The sequence below is a fragment of the Agelaius phoeniceus genome, chromosome 13, assembly GCF_051311805.1.
Source record: "Agelaius phoeniceus isolate bAgePho1 chromosome 13, bAgePho1.hap1, whole genome shotgun sequence".
Taxonomy (NCBI): domain Eukaryota; kingdom Metazoa; phylum Chordata; class Aves; order Passeriformes; family Icteridae; genus Agelaius; species Agelaius phoeniceus.
In genome coordinates, this window is record NC_135277.1 from 1,315,702 (window position 1) to 1,333,083 (window position 17,382).

General features: G+C 48.0%; 1 long non-coding RNA gene across 12 annotated transcripts; it reads right to left on the minus strand.

The window, feature by feature from the left end:
• Positions 1-37: 37 nt before the first annotated feature.
• LOC143695184 (uncharacterized) lies at positions 38-11,095 on the minus strand. Of its 12 annotated transcripts, none has more exons than XR_013184195.1 (6): positions 10,857-11,095; positions 5,325-5,613; positions 4,166-4,283; positions 2,789-2,857; positions 2,340-2,382; positions 516-1,288 (listed from the first exon to the last, which is right to left on the minus strand). It is a non-coding gene; the product is annotated as an uncharacterized LOC143695184 (long non-coding RNA). The 12 variants fall into 12 exon arrangements; XR_013184201.1 differs by lacking the exon at positions 516-1,288 and adding an exon at positions 1,426-2,148; XR_013184199.1 differs by lacking the exons at positions 2,340-2,382; positions 2,789-2,857 and adding an exon at positions 38-248 and having other exon boundaries at positions 1,002-1,288.
• Positions 11,096-17,382: the final 6,287 nt, after the last annotated feature.

Consider the following 17,382-nt stretch of genomic DNA (forward strand, 5'->3'; position numbering starts at 1 on the left):
GATATATGAAGTCCTGATACAAAGCAAACAACTCGTATCTCTTTCCAAGCTTTTCATTTCCAAGCATTTCACCCAGAAATCTTCTCCAGCCCGGCAGAAAATCGGGGGAACTCCTGGCTGACACCCCTCTTTCCTCATCCCAGTTCCATGGATGGCCACTGTTCTCCTGGAGCTCTGCCACGCTCAAACGAAGCACTCGGAAAATGAGCAGCAATTAGAGGAGGCTGACGAGCAGCACTCTGATAATCCTGTGTGTAATGAAGATTTCTCCCCGTGTCTGAAAGGCTGGTTTGGGGAGGGGGCAGGGTGCTCGGTGAGATTGCTAAAAAAAATAAAAGTCAGATGACTCCAGAACGCCCACGGCTCCCATAATTAGCCCGTCTATTTCAGTGGTCTGAGGCAGCCCAGTGCAGAACCCTTTCATTTGAAATTATTAAACACACCTCATAATCATGATCTAATATGATCAATGAGCTCACATCAAGTCGAGAGAATTTGGCCTTAAAGCTCTGTAATTGTGTGGAGACAAATCCTTGGTTTATTTCAATCACTTTTGTATTTTTTTCCCTCTGAATGAAGCTGCTGCACAGCCAAACAGCTTTTCCTCTGCTTCTTCACTTCCTACCAAATTCAGTGGGATGTGGACATGTGCTTCAAAGTGTTTTGCTAAATCATGGCACAACACTATCAAACTTGACACATGGCCATAAACCACAGCGTCCTCTCTCAAAACTCACTTAAATAAAACAGCCCCAGAATGGCTTCAGCTGCATTAAAATAAGGAAGAGAACTAAAAAAGGGGATACAGAAAATCAGGTTTAAAATGGTCCTGCCAGTGTTTTTTACAGCCAAACCTCACCCAGGCTCTTCATTTTTTTTTTTTTTTTTTAGTTTGGGCTTTTTGATAGTCACTCCCTTTTCAGTGCAGAATATACTGGAGGATGGAGAAGGAACTTAATGAGAAAAACAATCTGCGCTTCTATTTTTAGGCTATTATTTACATGTAGTGAAATTTTGTTCCTCTCTGCTCCCGAGGCTCAGATGATGGTTTATTGCCAAAAAAAGCCTTTGTCAACACGCAGTCATTTCCAGAGGTGCTCTCAGTGGCTCCAGCTGTGGCAGTGATGGCAGCACTCAGATCTGTCAGAAAATTCAATCTTTCCTTTTCTCTCCATTTCCAGAAGAAAATACTGGGATGCAAATGGAGTAGGGGAGAACAGCCCCAAAACAATCCTCCAGTTGTCCTGCTTCTGAGCCAAAGCTATGATATTTTTTTGATTTTTAACTTCTGTGGGGAGAGAAAACGAAAGACCAAGATTTCCCTCAACCCTCCAAAATTTTGTTATTTTCAATTCCCAATTTTCCAAAGTTGCATTTCCCCCTTTTGGCCGTATCACAGTAAAATAAACGACTTAAGAATCTGTCTCCTACTCGCCCATTTATTTTATTTTCCCCTTCTGTAACTTCCCCAAAAATGTTTCGTGTCACATAACTCACACACTCAAAGCCATGTTCAGACACAATAATATTTTTTAAAGATATGCATTTTTTTCTCTGAACATATTGTTTTCATTAGTCCCAGTATCCAAGAGTTTTCCCTTTTTGCCTAATAATCCAAATTTACTCTTTGCTTTAAAGTAATATAAAAGGGCATTTCTGAGCCTGAATAAAACTGATTTAATGAGAGACTCTCAGTTACTATTTCTTGATAGAAAACACAACCAAGCCCTTAAAATCCCTTTATTGCCGAGGTTGTTGCAGGCACGAAATGTGTGAAATACCCTTTTCTGAGGGACAAAAAGAGGAATATTTCAGTGAAAATTACTTGGCTGCACGAGAAGACAATGGAATAGCCCATATCTGATAAAACAAACCCATTTTTAACTTTATAACAACACACGTGGCTCCTTGTGCTGAGCAGGAAGTCGATGTGGAGAGGGCTGGCACAAACATCTCCCCAAAACCCACATCCAAGAGCAATATCTGACCAAATTATATCATGTTGTGTTTCCACCCTCTCCCAGACTGGGCCCAAACGAGGGCTGCTGCTCAGAAAGGAAACTTTCCTGTGGGGGAACTCCCAGAGGGGGAGCTCAGGCCTGAATTTAGGGATCCTGGAGCATTTGGGAACGTCACCCCAGCATGGCCCTGTGGGGAGCGCACACAAATGAGTTTGTGTAATTGTTAATGACGTGAGCGGTGTCTCGGGGTGACACATCCCTCATTTCCCTCTCCCTGGATTTTCCCTCCTCTGGCACCCAGGCTCTGCTCACGCCGCTCGAGTTCACGCCCCGCCCTGGCGATTTCTGCAAACACTTACAGACATTTGCATTTCTCACCTCATTTTGGGGCTGCCCTGCACTCCTAGATTGAATTCCTGGCCTGGAATGACAGAATTCCCAGCCTGTATTCCCAGCCCAGAATGACAGAATTCCCACCTGTATTCCCAGCCTGGAATGACAGAATTCCTAGCCTGGAATGACAGAATTCCCACCTGTATTCCCAGCCTGGAATGACAGAATTCCCAGCCCAGAATGACAGAATTCCCAGCCTCTATTCCCAGCCTGGAGTGACAGAATTCCCACCTGTATTCCCAGCCCAGAATGACAGAATTCCCAGCTTTATTCCCAGCCTAGAATGACAGAATTCCCAGCCCAGAATGACAGAATTCCCAACTTTATTCCCAGCTTGGAGTGACAGAATTCCCAGCCTGGAATGACAGAATTCCCAGCCTCTATTCCCAGCCTGGAGTGACAGAATTCCTAGCCTGGAATGACAGAATTCCCACCTGTATTCCCAGCCCGGAATGACAGAATTCCCAGCTTTATTCCCAGCCTGGAGTGACAGAATTCCTAGCCTGGAATGACAGAATTCCCACCTGTATTCCCAGCCCGGAATGACAGAATTCCCAGCTTTATTCCCAGCCCAGAATGACAGAATTCCCAGCCCAGAATGACAGAATTCCCAGCCTCTATTCCCAGCCTGGAGTGACAGAATTCCCAGCCCAGAATGACAGAATTCCCAGCCTCTATTCCCAGCCTGGAATGACAGAATTCCCAGCCTAGAATGACAGAATTCCCAGCCTCTATTCCCAGCCTGGAATGACAGAATTCCCAGCCCAGGATGACAGAATTCCTAGCCCAGAATGACAGAATTCCCAGCCTCTATTCCCAGCCTGGAGTGACAGAATTCCTAGCCTGGAATGACAGAATTCCCACCTGTATTCCCAGCCCAGAATGACAGAATTCCCAGCCTCTATTCCCAGCCTGGAGTGACAGAATTCCTAGCCTGGAATGACAGAATTCCCACCTGTATTCCCAGCCCGGAATGACAGAATTCCCAGCTTTATTCCCAGCCTGGAGTGACAGAGTTCCCAGCCCAGCCGCTGTCACTCCCCAGCCCCACAGGGCCCTGCAGCTGCAGGACAATGGCCGTGGCCACAACAATGAGCCCCTTCTTGCCCAGGATTTGCATTCCCGGGATGATCTTGGGTGGGAGGGGCTCCCAGTAGATCCCAGTATCCCCCAGTCCCCCATCCATGTCTGTACTGGTCTGGGCCACCTGCCTGCAGATGAGGGGGGGACACTGGGGACGGGGCTGGGGACACCTGGACAGGGTTTGGGGACACCTGGGGACATCCAAAGCAGCATTGGCAACACCTGGGGACATCGGGGGCAGGGTTGGGGACACCTGGACAGGGTTTGGGGACACCTGGGGACATCCAAAGCAGCATTGGCAACACCTGGGGACATCGGGGACAGGGTGAGGGACACCTGGACAGGGTTTGGGGACACCTGGGAATGTTGGGAACAGGGCTGGGGACACTGAGGGACACCAGGACCAGGACTGTGGACACGTGGGGTCACCAGGACCAGGGCTGGGGACACTGAGGGACATCAGGGACAGGGTGAGGGACACCTGGGGACATGGGGAAGGGGTTGAGGGGGGTCTAAGGGACACCTGGACGGGGTTTGGGGACGCCTGGGGACCTCAGGAGCAGATTTGGGGACAGCTGGAGGAGGAGGAAAGCTTTGAGGTGCCTTCCAGGCCCAACCATTCCAGGATTGTGGGAGCTGCTGGTTTGTACTGGGACGAGGTGTGGCCAGCCCAGGGGAGGTGACAGCGTTTCCTGCCCCAGCATCCTCCTCACCTTCGTTTCACTCACCCAAAATTCACTTCTGGGACTTCTCTGTCTGGAAAAACTGCCCCTTTTGGGTGGATCTGCTTGCTCTTCTCCAGGTCTTTATTTGAATTATTCTATTTTGTTTTTTCTGAAATTAAAACTGGAATAGTTCTGTCTCTGAGAAGAAATGGTCATTCCTGAGATATTCATCTCCAGTTGGAAAAGCATTTCCTTTGGCCAAGTTAAATCCCCCTCTTTTTGTCAACAAAATTCCATTTCCATGAATCATGATTGGGATTTTTTTTTTTTTGGTCATTAGCACCCATTTTCATAATTTGTGGATGCAGCACAAAAAGAAAGAGTAAAAGGCAACCACAGCAGGTCCTGGGGAGCTGCGAAATTCAAAGCCAGACAAAACTGAAAACATCAAATTCTCCAGAAGCTTCAAATTGGCCAAAAAACTATTCAAACATGAGGAGAAAAACTCCAGAAAGCTGCATTTATTTCCCAAATATCATCACAGAGGTGAGGGAGGCTTTTAATTGCACTCTCCAGACTTCCAGCATCAACAAACCCAGGGTTTCACTGGGAGGAACTCTCTCATTCCAATTAAAAGTGATTTTTAAGGCCCCAGTGCTTAAGTCAGAAGTTGTTTCTACAGATAGTAAATGATTCTTAATAAGCAAAGCCTGTGGCAATAAAACAAAGAAATAAAAATAAATCACATTTTCCAGAACTTGGAGAGTGAGTCCTTAGGATGTTCCCCCATCCCTCCATTCACACAGTGCACATGAAATGCTGATATTATCATATAATCTGAATTTATAATCATTTTTCCTAGAGAGTGATCTAGAAAAAGGCCTGTTCCAATTTGAGTCTCTTTCCTGTCCTATAATTCCCATTATGGACCACACAAGGAATTCCTACAGAGTAGATTTTGCTCCAAATTTCCTTTTTTTTTTTTTTGCCTAAAAACCAGTATAAACTCAGGATAAAGCAGCAGCAGCAGCCAGGCCGTGCCCTGAGATGGGCTCAGCTAGGGAAAAAAAAAAAAATCTTCATTTTTCACCCAATCCCTCCTCTTCCAGCATCCCCTGAGTCATGGGAATGCTGCAAATAAAGCTGAGCTCCAGCAGCAAGCAGAGCTCATTTCAGATGGCTCATGTGAAAACAACCCAGCTAATTATGCTGCAGTAATTACCTGAAAATTATATGTATGTTGTTTTTCCACCAGTCAATAGTGCTATTTTTGAACTTCTCATTGTTCTCATGGCCTGCTGGAGTCACATTGTCTCGAAATCCTCTTTTTTTGGCTCATCACTCACTCACCTCTGGACTGGGGAGGGTTTTTCAGGGGAATTTTCACCTGCAGCATTTGCCCTGCAGTTCAGATCCTCACCTGTGCTGCATTTCAGAAAATATTTCCATTTTAATGGTCTTTCCAATAAGGATTACGAGATTCTGACTCATCATCCCATCAAGACTTCCTCCTGAAAAAACAAAAAATGAAATATCAAAAATCCTGGAAATTGGTGGATCCCTTACTGGGATCATCCTGATTTTGAAAAGTTTAATTTCCTTCAGCTTAGATCTTCACCCGAGAAAATATTTCCATTTTAATGGTCTTTTAAATAAAATTTACGAGATCCTGACTCAACAACCCATCAAGATTTCGTCCTGCAGATCAACAATCCTGAAAATTCATGGATTCCTGGCTGTGATCATCATGATTTGGAGGAGTTTCATTTCCTTCAGCTCAGACCTTCACCTGTGCTGCATTTCAGGAAAAAATTTCCATTTTAATGATCTTTTAAGTAAGAATTAGAAGATTCTGACTCAACATCCCATCAAGATTTCCTCCTGAAAAAAACAACAAATGAAATATCAAAAATCCTGAAAAATGGTGGATTCCTGATTGGAATCATCCTGATTTGGAAGAGTTTCATTTCCTTCAGCTCAGACCTTCACCTGTGCTGCATTTCAGGAAAAAATTTCCATTTTAATGATCTTTTAAGTAAGAATTAGAAGATTCTGACTCAACATCCCATCAGGATTTCCTCCTGCACATCAAAAATCCTGAAAATTCCTGGATTCCTGATTGGGATCATCCTGATTTGGAAGGGTTCCATTTCCTTCAGCTCAGATCTTCACCTGTGCTGCATTTCAGAACATATTTCCATTTTAATAATCTTTTAAGCAAGAATTACAAGATTCTGACTCAACATCCCATCAGGATTTCCTCCTGCACATCAAAAATCCTGAAAATTCCTGGATTCCTGATTGGGACCATCCTGATTTGGAAGGGTTCCATTTCCTCCCCTGCCCTGGGTGGGGCCTGTGATCCTGGTCTGTTTTTATTTCTTTCAAGAGCCACCAATAAAAGCAGCTGAGTGTCACACCCCACTCCCAGGAAGGGAATGCTGTCGGGCAGCAGGGCTGGGAAAACGGGAGGCAGGAATTCTTGGATCCATCCCAGAAAAACTCCTGCTACATTCCCTGAGTTTGCCCAACTCCGTGGGGTGAAATGCACTCGGAAGGACTCCTTGGGGAAAGGAAGATGCTGCTGATAAAAGGTGTCTCCCTGGACTGCTGAGAGGAAATTAATTAACATTTGGAAAAGCACTTTGAGATTCTTGGATGAAAGATGTTGGAGCTGGAATGCTGGCAACATTCAAATAAGTTGGAATAACGTTAATATTTATTGCACGCAGCGCTTTCATCTTCAAAGCTCTTTACCAACATCAATGAGTTAACAAAGAAAATATTAATAAAGATTATATTTACCCATTAAATTACCCTCCCAAAGCACAGATAAATAGAGCTGCCTCCAGATAAAAAATAGTATTAAAAAAAAAAAGCTGAGCCCCAGCTCCAGTGTCAGGCACTAAATCCCTGGTGGGGCTGTCCATGGAAAACCAACTTGGAACGAGGAATTCTTAGTTTATATTCTGAATGAGGAACTATTAGTTTATATTTTTAATGAGGAATTATTAGTGTAATAATTTTAACTTCTAATGAGGTTGATTGGACCTTAGGCCTAATCCAGCACAACCAGGGTGAAAAATCAGGATGGCAAAGGGGGAAGGAAGAGCAATGCTTGGAAAAAGGCTCTGGTTGGTGAGCAGGAATTCCAGAATCCCTGAGGCTGGAAAAGCCCTCCAAGGTCATCCAGTCCTAAAAATTACCCTCCCAAATCACATAAATAGAGCTGCCTCCAGTTAAAAAATAGCATTAAAAGAAAAATTGAGCCCCCCACTCCATCATCAGGCACCAAATCCCTGGTGGGGCTGTCCATAGCAAACCAACTTAGAATGAGGAATTATTAGTTTACACTTTGAACAAAGAATTATTAGTTTATATTTTTAATGAGGAATTATTATTTTACACTTTTAATGAGGAATTATTATTTTATACTTTTAATGAGGCTAATTGAACCCTAGGCCTAATCCAGCTGTTCTGGGAATGTATCACCCACTACCAGGGTGGAAAATCAGGATGGCAAAGGGGGAAGGAAGAGCAGTGCTTGGAAAAAGGCTCTGGTTGGTGAGCAGGAATTCCAGAATCCCTGGAAAAGCCCTCCAAGGTCATCGAGTCCAGGCTGTGCCCCATCCCCACCTTGTCACCTCAGTGCCACATCCAGAATTCCTTGGGTACCTGGGACAATGAGGGGAGCTTTGAGGTTCCTTCCAAGCCAAACCATTCCAGGATTCTGGAGGCTCAGCATCCAGGGCTGGGGACTCCAGACCTCCCTGAGCACGCACTTCCAGGAGGAGGAGGAGGAGGAGGAGGATGTTTGGGTTTGTTGTGTCTTTGGGATGAACTCCAGGGAAGGGAGGAACGCTCTGTTCCACAGGAAGGAGAGGTGGAACCCCGGGGGGAGCTCCCAGACTAAACCATCCCAAGGAGCTGCGCTCTCCTTTTTTGTTTGGAAGTCAATCCTTGCTGGCACAGGCACAGCTCTGCCATTATCGCCGGGAAGCTGTGCCCAGCGGTTCACGGAAAACCAGTAAAGGAGAGAGCGCTTGCAAGGGCATTATCTGCACTGCCTGCAAGCGCTCCCAGGGCAGCCGGGGCCTCTCTCCCTCTGGGGCTCACCTCCCCCAGCTGGAAAGATAAAGAGATCAAGATAAATAAATCGAGATAAATAAATCAAGATAAATAAATAAAACAGGGGGAAGCATTCTGTTGTGACCCCCCCCCCAACCCTGATTTATCCCAAATCCCCCCCATTTCCATCAGTCTCCCCGAGCAGAGGCTCCCCTGGAGCACTCAGATGCATTCCAGCACATAATGGGCCGGGATAGATTTTTTTAGGAATCCACGGTGCTCTGCAGGCTCTGGAGGTCATTTTGGGCAGCCCATCGATGCTCAGCACAAATATTTCTGGTCAGCATGCTCTGTGCACGCCACTCTGGGCTCTGCACGGGCCAGATGTGCGTGCCACAAACCCAAAGCCCTGCCCCGGATTTTTCCAGGCTCGCTGTGAAAAACACCACGCTTATCTGGGAAGTGTTTTGTGGATCTTGTCAGGGCTGGGGCAGCTCCTCCAGAGCTGGCTGGAGGCTTTACAAACCCAGCCACACATTAAAGCGCCCCAGTTAATCTCCTATACAGCCCCAACCAGGCAGGGCTTCAAATATGTTTTGTTTTGGAGAGAAATCAAATGTTACCTTTGGGAAACACGCTTATTATTAGCATTAGACACGGCTTTTGGGCTCCTTCCAGGAACTTTGCTGAGTTACAGGCGTTTTGTTACCGCTTTTCTTTGTGTCCTGGATTTATGGACAGACAGTGGGGCTGAGCCTCGCTGCTGCCATCACAGGGCTTTGCAAACACTGATTCTTGTCCTGATGCCTCGGGGCTGGCTGGGAGCCAGCGAGGAGCAGATCCCCTCTGCTGAGGAAAAAGCACAGGAGCTCGTGCCATAGGTTATAGCCTAAGTTTTGATGTTATATTTATGTCATGGTCTAAGGTTTTTTACTTAATTATGTTATCTAAATGTACTCTATTTTAATTCATATTAAATTTTAATATTTATAATATATAATATTTATATAATTATAATATATTTTATACATTATATTTATAACTTATTATATCAACATAAATGTAAATCTATTCATAATATAATTTTAATAAATTACATAATATATTTCTAATATATTTATAATATTTTATATTTATATATTCATAATATAATATTTATATAATTATTTATATTTATACTAGATAATATTTCTGTAGTACTGTATTTAAATTTTTCTTTATTTTTGTCGTTATTTTTATATTTTAATTTTTTTATTTTAGTATTTTTATTTAAAGTGCTTTTATTTTAAATTTTAAATGTGTTTCTTTTTATTTTAAGTTATAAATTTTTATTTTTAATATTTAAGTTTAGAAGGTTTTTTTTTTAAGGTTTTATATTAAATTTGGTGTTGAAGTTTTAGTTTATAGATTTAGACTTTTAAGAGTTTTTTGTATTTCAGATTTTAATTTTTTAAAAATATATTTAATTTAAGCAAAGTGCTTTAACGAAGGGCCAGACTGACAGCCAGACAAACAGCCAAGGTCTTTTCCTCCCCATGTGATCTGTCCATAATCCTCCGTTTCTCCCCTAGATCAACAGGTTCCTCTTTATTTGTCCTTGTCAGCTCTGGGCACAAAGAGCCCTTTGTCTGCAGCTCTGACCCAAACACTCCGGAGCTTTTCCTGCCCCTTCCTGCCCCTGTGCTCTCACTCACTGGGGGCTGCACAGCCCAGCCTTGAGCCACCAGGGGAGATCAACATGACAGCATCCCTGTTCTGACATCAGCACCGACAAATTCCTGACCCTGATCTGCTCCAAAGCTCCTGCCTGGAGTCACCAGCAGCTCCCAACACCCCTGGCCCAGGCAGGAGCTGCCTCTGCCCCTCCTCCTGATGCCTCAGGTTTGGATTTTATATTTTCCAGGTTCTCTGCTGCTTTAGTGGAGTCTGGGCTTCACATGAGGGCATGGTGAGCTCTGTGCACAGAGCAGGGACACAAAACAATTCCTGCTCCAGCTGGGCACCAAGGACAAATGACCCAAACCTCAGCCCAAGAGCACAAACCCCATGGGCTGGAGAGAGAAAAACAAGCAGGGTGGGACTGCAGGGGCTAAAGCTGGGATGGGACAATGAACTGCAAGGTGCAAATGGAGCAGAACTGATCCCAGGGACAGAGCCCGTGCCCGGCCGTGCATTTTGGGGCCATTTGGGTTCATCTTGGGTGCAGCCCTGGCTGGGCTCTGGTGCTGCCCAAGGTGCATCCATGGAGGAGATGCTTGGAATGAATCTCTGCTTTATTCTGGAGCTCTGCCCAGCCTCTGCTCCAGCTCAGCCTCCCCAAGGCATCATGATCAGCGTGGGGCATTCCCACAGCTCCTCCGAACATCCCAGCAGGATTCCTGCTCCTCCTGCAACCATGGGTGCTCCCTGGGAATGCCTCACTGAGGGACAAGCACCAGGCAATGAGGAGAAGGCATTGATTTGCCCTGGAATTCTCCCAGTTTCCTGGGATTTGTCACCCCCTTGCTCTCAGGCTGATTGGGAAGGGTGGGAAAAGCTGCTGCTGGCTTGGAGGGCCCTTGTGAGGGACACCCTGTAGCTACCAGGGGCTGGGGAGAGTTCATAGCCTGGAGCTGGCACTTGTTCTGCACTGTCACAGAAACCCTTTTGTTTTCCCATGGAAACAGCTCCAGAGCCAAATTCCTACCTGTCTCCTGCAGGGTGTGTCCTTGCCACATCACAGAGCAGGGTTTTGCTCCAGGTAACCCAGCCCTGGAACCTCAGGGGTGGCTTAGGGCTGCTGAGGATGAGAGGAGCCAACTTTTTTTTGGTCATTATTTCGCTTCTCTCACCAAAGATTTGCACTGACAAATGTTTTTCCCAGAGCCTGGGAGGGGGTGGGATTGGTTTCACTTTCCTGGGGGTTTGTGGGGCTGTCAAAGCTCAGCCTCACCGTTTGCTGCTGCTCCAGAAGAGGGAGGAGAAGGAGAGGAACTTCTTATCTGCCCCTGGAGCCCTTATCTGAGCCGGCCAGCTGGGTGACGTTGGGACAGCAGGAGGGACAGGCCCAGGGGAGGACAGACAGCATCTGCAAGGAAATAAAACTGTCAGAGAAAAGGGGGTTCCTGCACCCAAAACACCTCTTGTGACAGCCAAAACCCCTCTTGAGCCACCCAAAATGCCCCCTGGGATGCCCAAAATGCTTCTTGTGCCACCCCAAACCCCTCTTGGAAACCCAAAACGCCCCTTGGGACACCCAAGACCCCTCTTGGGACACCCCAAAGGCCCCTGGTGCCACCCCTGCTGCAGACCCGGCTCAGAGGCAGAAGGGAGCAGCGCCCCCGGCCTGGCTGTGCCCTCAGCAGGGCAGGGTGGCAGCTGTGGTGCCACCAGGGGCTCCTGACCCTCGAGCTCTGCAGCAGCACAGAAATACCTCCAAAAAAACTCACCCTGGATTTCCTTAACACGGCGTTTGTGCCCCGAAACTTCAGCCTGGAGAAGAGAGGGAGGCTCCTGGCAGAGCCCAGAGATGCTCCAGGAGAGGGACTTGGAGGGACAGGACACAGGGAACTCCAGAGGGCAGGGAGGGATGGGATTTTGGGATGGAATTCCCAGAGGAGCTGGGGCTGCTCCTGGATCCCTGGCAGTGCCCAAGGCCAGGCTGGAGCACCCTGGGACAGGGGAAGGTGTCCCTGCCTGTGGCATTAAATCCCATGATGGGATTTAAGGTCCCTCCAGCCCCAATCCTTCCAGAATTCCATGATAATTCTGGCTTCAACCTGCCCAGCATTACTTTGGGGACAATCCAGGCTGGATACCTCAGGCAGAGCCACCACCCAAGCTCCAGAAACAAACCATCCGCCATTCGCGACACATGTAAAAAATAAAAAATAAAAATTAAAAAAAAAAAATTAAAACAAACAAACAAAAAAACAGGCAGAAATGTGATGACAGAATTTCCTCCAGAACCTCTGCTACATGAAAATGAACACTAAAGCTTTTAATTTAGCTGAGATTTCACTCCGAAGAGGAAGACGCACAATTTGTTCGGGATGAGTTGACAGATGGGAAAATTAAGTCCTCCCTTATTGTTCCATTTGCTGGATGCAAAAAAATACTTAACACTTGCAGAGGACTTGGAGGGTGGGAAGAGCTGGGGAATATCAGCTGTCTGGGCAAAAATGAGAGACAGCAGTGGCTGGGGCTGATCCTGGGAGATGCCACATGCTTCCAGCCTCTCCAAAAATCAGCTTTTCCCTGAGCATTCCTCAGCCATCTCCCTGTGGGAAAGCCAAGGAATAAAGGGGTGAATTTAGCATTAGACCAAAAGAGCAGAATTACACAAGATCCTTTCTGTTTGATGTCTCCACCCAGCGAACTCTTTCAAAACAGTAACTTCTCTCTTTCAGCTGAATTTTCCTTTTTTTTTTCCTTTTTTTTTCCAAGTTGGAAGCCTTTAGCTAAAATATCTTTCTTTTCTCTGCTAATAAAGACAGACTGTTAGCACTGCTTTTCCCCTTCCCATTGAAGATGTCCTGCAGTTTTCTCCCGTCTGGGGACCCAAAATTCTTTCAAATGATACCAACAAATAATTGGCACCTCTTGGCCAAAATTGCTGCGGAGTGGCTGCTCCTGTGCTCACATCTGGGCTCTCCCAAACAATAAATTATGGATTAATGGCACATCCTGGAGCAGACTGGAGGCCAAATTCCCCTCTGGGAAACAGGGTTATGACAGACCTGCTGTACCAGGGATGTTCCCATATGTCCAAGGAAAAATCAGCTGTAAAGTGATGGCCAGAAAAGAGGTTTGGAACAAAAAAAAAAAAAAAAAGGCGTTTAAATATATTAAAAAAAAAAGGGTTTAAAACCAAAAAAGCACCCAACCCCCAGCAATATCCCACAATAGCCATGGTTTAAAGGGCTGGGTCTGGTCTGAGGTGCTCAGGACGCCGTGTCCCATGACAAACAGAGAGGTTTGGTGGTGCTCAATTGAGTTTGTTCCTCTTTATCAGCCGGGCAGGCACAGCCTGTCCCTTCTGCTCTGCTCCCCTGGGAGGGGCCTGGGGGAAAATCCACGTTGCTGCTGCTTCCAGGGCCTCTGAGGAGCTGCAGAGCCAGCCCACCCCAGAAAACCCCAGGAAAACAAGGATACAGCCACTGTCATTCCCTGCTGTGGTCCCAGCTCATCCCAAACCCGCAGCCTTTGCAGAAGGGACCATCAGGGAATCATCAGGCTGGAAAATCCCTGCAAGGATGGTCCAGGCACCGACCCAGCCATGTCCCCAGGGCTGTCCTGCTCTGCTGAGGAGGGCAGGAGCCTCCCCTGACGTGGAAAACATAAACCCTCTCCCTCTGAATTATTGTAATTTTGAAATTAAGGGGCTCTCGGGCAAAGATATGGGAGTAGGAATAGCAGTTATTCATTAGGAAAAATGAAAATAAATTAAATTTTTAAAAAATTTTGAAAAATTAAATTGAAAATTAAAAATAAAATTAAAAATAAAATAAAAAATGCAGTAATACAAACCAACCCTGCTAGAGTCAGACCATGCCCTGTCCCCTGTGTGTCAGGGGGTGACACAGCCCCATCCCATGGGGGCTCAGCCCTCCTGCAGTGCCAGCTGTGGCTCTGCTGGAGCAGGGATCCTGCACAAGGGGGGAGTTTTCCTCTGCAGCTCCAGGGCTGCTGGAGATGGGCCTGGGCTCCCTCTGGCCATGCAGGGCAGCAGAAGCTGCTCCTCTGGGAATGCAGTGTGAGTGTTCCAAAATTCAGATTGTACCCAGGTAGGAATGCTTGGCTCCTCCCCTGGGGGCGGAGCATCCCCCCATGGGACAATGGAATTGGATCAGCCATGCTGGGACACTCAGTGGCCATGGACAGCAGATAATTAATAATTAATGGCCCATGGACAGCAGATAATTAACAATTAATGGCCCATGGACAGCAGAGATCTCCTGGAGGGAGGATTGGCTGTGGGGGAGATAAAGGAAACTGCCCCATGGACAGGAGAGAACTGCCCAGCTCTGACAGATGTGATAGAATCCACACCCCAGCCACGTCCTTCCAGCCTCAGGCAGTGCCACATTTCCACAGGGATGTCCCAGAAGGACAATTGCTTATGGGGACACTGGGTTACTTCATTCCCTTGGGATCCATCCCAGGAACTTGGTGGCCTCAGAAGGAAAATCTCACTGCAGGTCCCAAGGAGCTCTCCAAGGCTCAACCCTCCTGCCCATCTCTTTAGGCAAATCTGCACTTTCAAATCTGCACAAATCCCCATCTGCACTTTCAGCCTTTTCCCCCTTCTTTCAACCATTTCTTTGCCCATGGAGGTTTTCTTGAAGAAAAAAAAAAATAACAAAAACCCCAAACCAATTTAAACCCAGCCCATTGTTTCCAGAAAACCGAGCTGCAGCGAGCTCTCAGAACGTGGTTGTGATTTGCCACATCTGTTATTTTTACACGCTGTTTTCCTGCCAAGAGCTCCGTAAAAGGTGCTCTGTAAGCCCCTGGTGCCACGGAATCCAGCGTGCTGCCACAGCTGGGAGCCCACAGGAGCATTCCAGCCCCAGCCTCACCCCAGGTTTTTGCTCCTGAGCATCTTCAGACACCAAGATCAGGTGTGGTGTGGATCCTCCTTTGATGGGTAGAGTCCATGGAGGAGTTCATGGAATCGTGGAATTCTGGAATTGTCCAGTTCCATGGGCAGGGACTCCTTCCACTGGCCCAGGCTGCTCCAAGCCCCAGTGTCCAGCCTGGCCCTGGGAACATCCTCCAGCTGCTCTGGGAATTCCATCCCAGCCCCTCCCCACCCTCCAGGGAACAATTCCTTCCCAAAATCCCACCCAAATTTCCCATTTTCCAATTCGAAGCCATTCCCTGGGTCCTGTCCCTCCATCCCTCATCCCCAGTCCCTCTCCAGCTCTCCTGGAGCCTCTTCAGGCCCTGCAGGGGGCTCTGAGATGTTCCAGAACCTTCTCTTCTCCAGGCTGGACAATGCCAGCTCTCCCTGAAGAGCCCTGCAGAGGAGCCTCACCCACCTGGGAGCAGGAATTTGGTCATGGCAGAGCTTTGCTGTGCCAGGAGCAGATTTCCTGGGACACTCCAGGGCTCTGCCACAGGTGAGACACCGGGAACTTTGGAAATTTCCAGCCTGGCACAGCTTTAAATGCAGGGCTCTGTCTCCTTCTCCCAGGTCAGAGATTCTGTGAGCAGTTTCTCATTTGGACCACGGCTCTGGAAAACTTGATTAGAGCTGTGAAAATGGAATTTTTATTGGGGAGAACGGAGCTCTTGCCAAGGTTTATTTTTCAAGGGAGTAAGGCCTAATCCTAGAAGTGGTTCCAGGGCTGTGCTAGTCTGGATGCCCTTGCAATGGTTTATGGCAACCACGCAGCCAAAGCTGGCTGGGCTGGTGGTGTTTGCTTTGGCCTCATGCTGCAGGTGGTAACCAGCTCCAAATGTGCTCCTCAACGTGGTGCAGGCATCACTAAAATCCATTTTCTCACAGGTTTCTCCTTTTCCCCCCCCTTTCTCTTTAATTTTTACACAATTAGCGTGTTCCCAAATCCATCCTACCTGAAAACAAGGAAGCCTTTAAAGCAGGCAGCAGAGTCACAACCCCAGCTTCAGACAGAATCACCAGAGACACGGCTCCTGCTGGTTTCCAAATTCCCACAAAATCCAGCCCAAAGCCCCTGTTCAGGTGGAAACCTTCCAGGGAATAGCACATCAGCTTCCTCAGGGAGCCCACAAAGGTTATGGCGTGGAGTGACCCTCTGGAGGGAGCTTTCCACGCCGGCTGAGCAGAGCCATAAACCCAGGAATGCCTGGGAAAGGAGCAAATTAAAACGTGCTAGACTTGGCAGGGCCCTGCGAGCACAGGGCTGGGCAAGGGGACATTAATGGCCCTTCCAGCCCGAGCTGAGCCCCCTCCAGAGCCAGGGCAGCTCCAAGGGATTCCCAAAAAGTGCTCCTGGCCTCTTCTGAAGGGTTTTTCCTTCAGGGCAGGAGTTCTGCAGCATTTCCCACCCGTGCCAGGGGTCAGGGAGGGGATCCTGCCCCACTCAGCCCTCGCCTGCAGGAGCACCCGGAGCCCTGGGAGGGACAGGGAGCTCCTGGAGGTGGCTGTGGAGGTGGGGGGACTGAACACCCCCCTGGGGAGGACAGGGGGAGGAGATGGAGCTGCTCAGCCTGGAGATCTCCAAATAACATCAAATAAGATGCAGAACCTTAGGATTGCACCTTAAGGTGCAAGATCTCCAATAAACAGTCCCTCCAAAAGGAGCAGATCCCACAGCTTTGTTAAGAGTCACAGAAGAAATCAAAGGGAGGGATTGTCAGCTTTTGAGGGGCAAAAAAACCCCAGGAAAAGGTGGTTTAAGTTTCCAGGAGAATCATAGCGTTCAATTTGCTGTATGAAAATAAAAGTGGTTCTGTAAGCACTCACAAAAAGTCTTATTAGCATCCAAAATTCAATCAATTTAATTGAACCCACCCCTCCTCACATGTGGATTGCCCTGTTCGTGCACAGGCCCTTGCTGTCCTGTTCACACTCACCCCTAAAATGCTGGATTTCAACCCAAAGGACACCGGCCAGCCAAGGAGGTTCCTTGTGTAAACACCACCTTGTCCTCAGCCAGACCCTGGGATTTTCCCCAAGGAAGATCTTTGTGGATTTGCAGGCAGCCAACAGCTCACGGGATCGTTCTGGTCACACCTGAACCCTCCAGGTGCTCCTCAGATCCTGGACAAACGCATCCAGGGTGGGCAGGATCCTGGGAATCTGCCAGCATCCCTGCGGGACCACGGGATCGTCCCCAAAGGGTCACAGCAGGGCTGGGGCTGGGAAAAAGCCCCCGGGGCTCACAGCCTTGGGCCGGGAGAGGAGGAGGAGGAGGAGGAGGATGCCCAGAGGATGCCCCGGGAAGGCGATGGAGCGGATCCTGCTGGATGCATCCCAAGGGAGCGCTGGGGCTGGGAGCAGCCGGTGCGGCCCCCCGGGCACGGATCGTTCCTGAGGCTCTCAGGGATGCAGGGAAGGGACAGCGGGGTTTGTTTACCTCGGCTCCGGCAGCGTCCGCGGGATCCTCGAGGCCAAAGCGCCGACCTGGGGACGGGATAAGGGAACGAGCAGCGGAACTGGCCGGGCTGTGATGGTCCGGGCACAAAGTCCCGCTGGCACCGGGGGCAGCGAGCGCTGTCCCTTATCTGCCCCCCCGGTGGGGCCA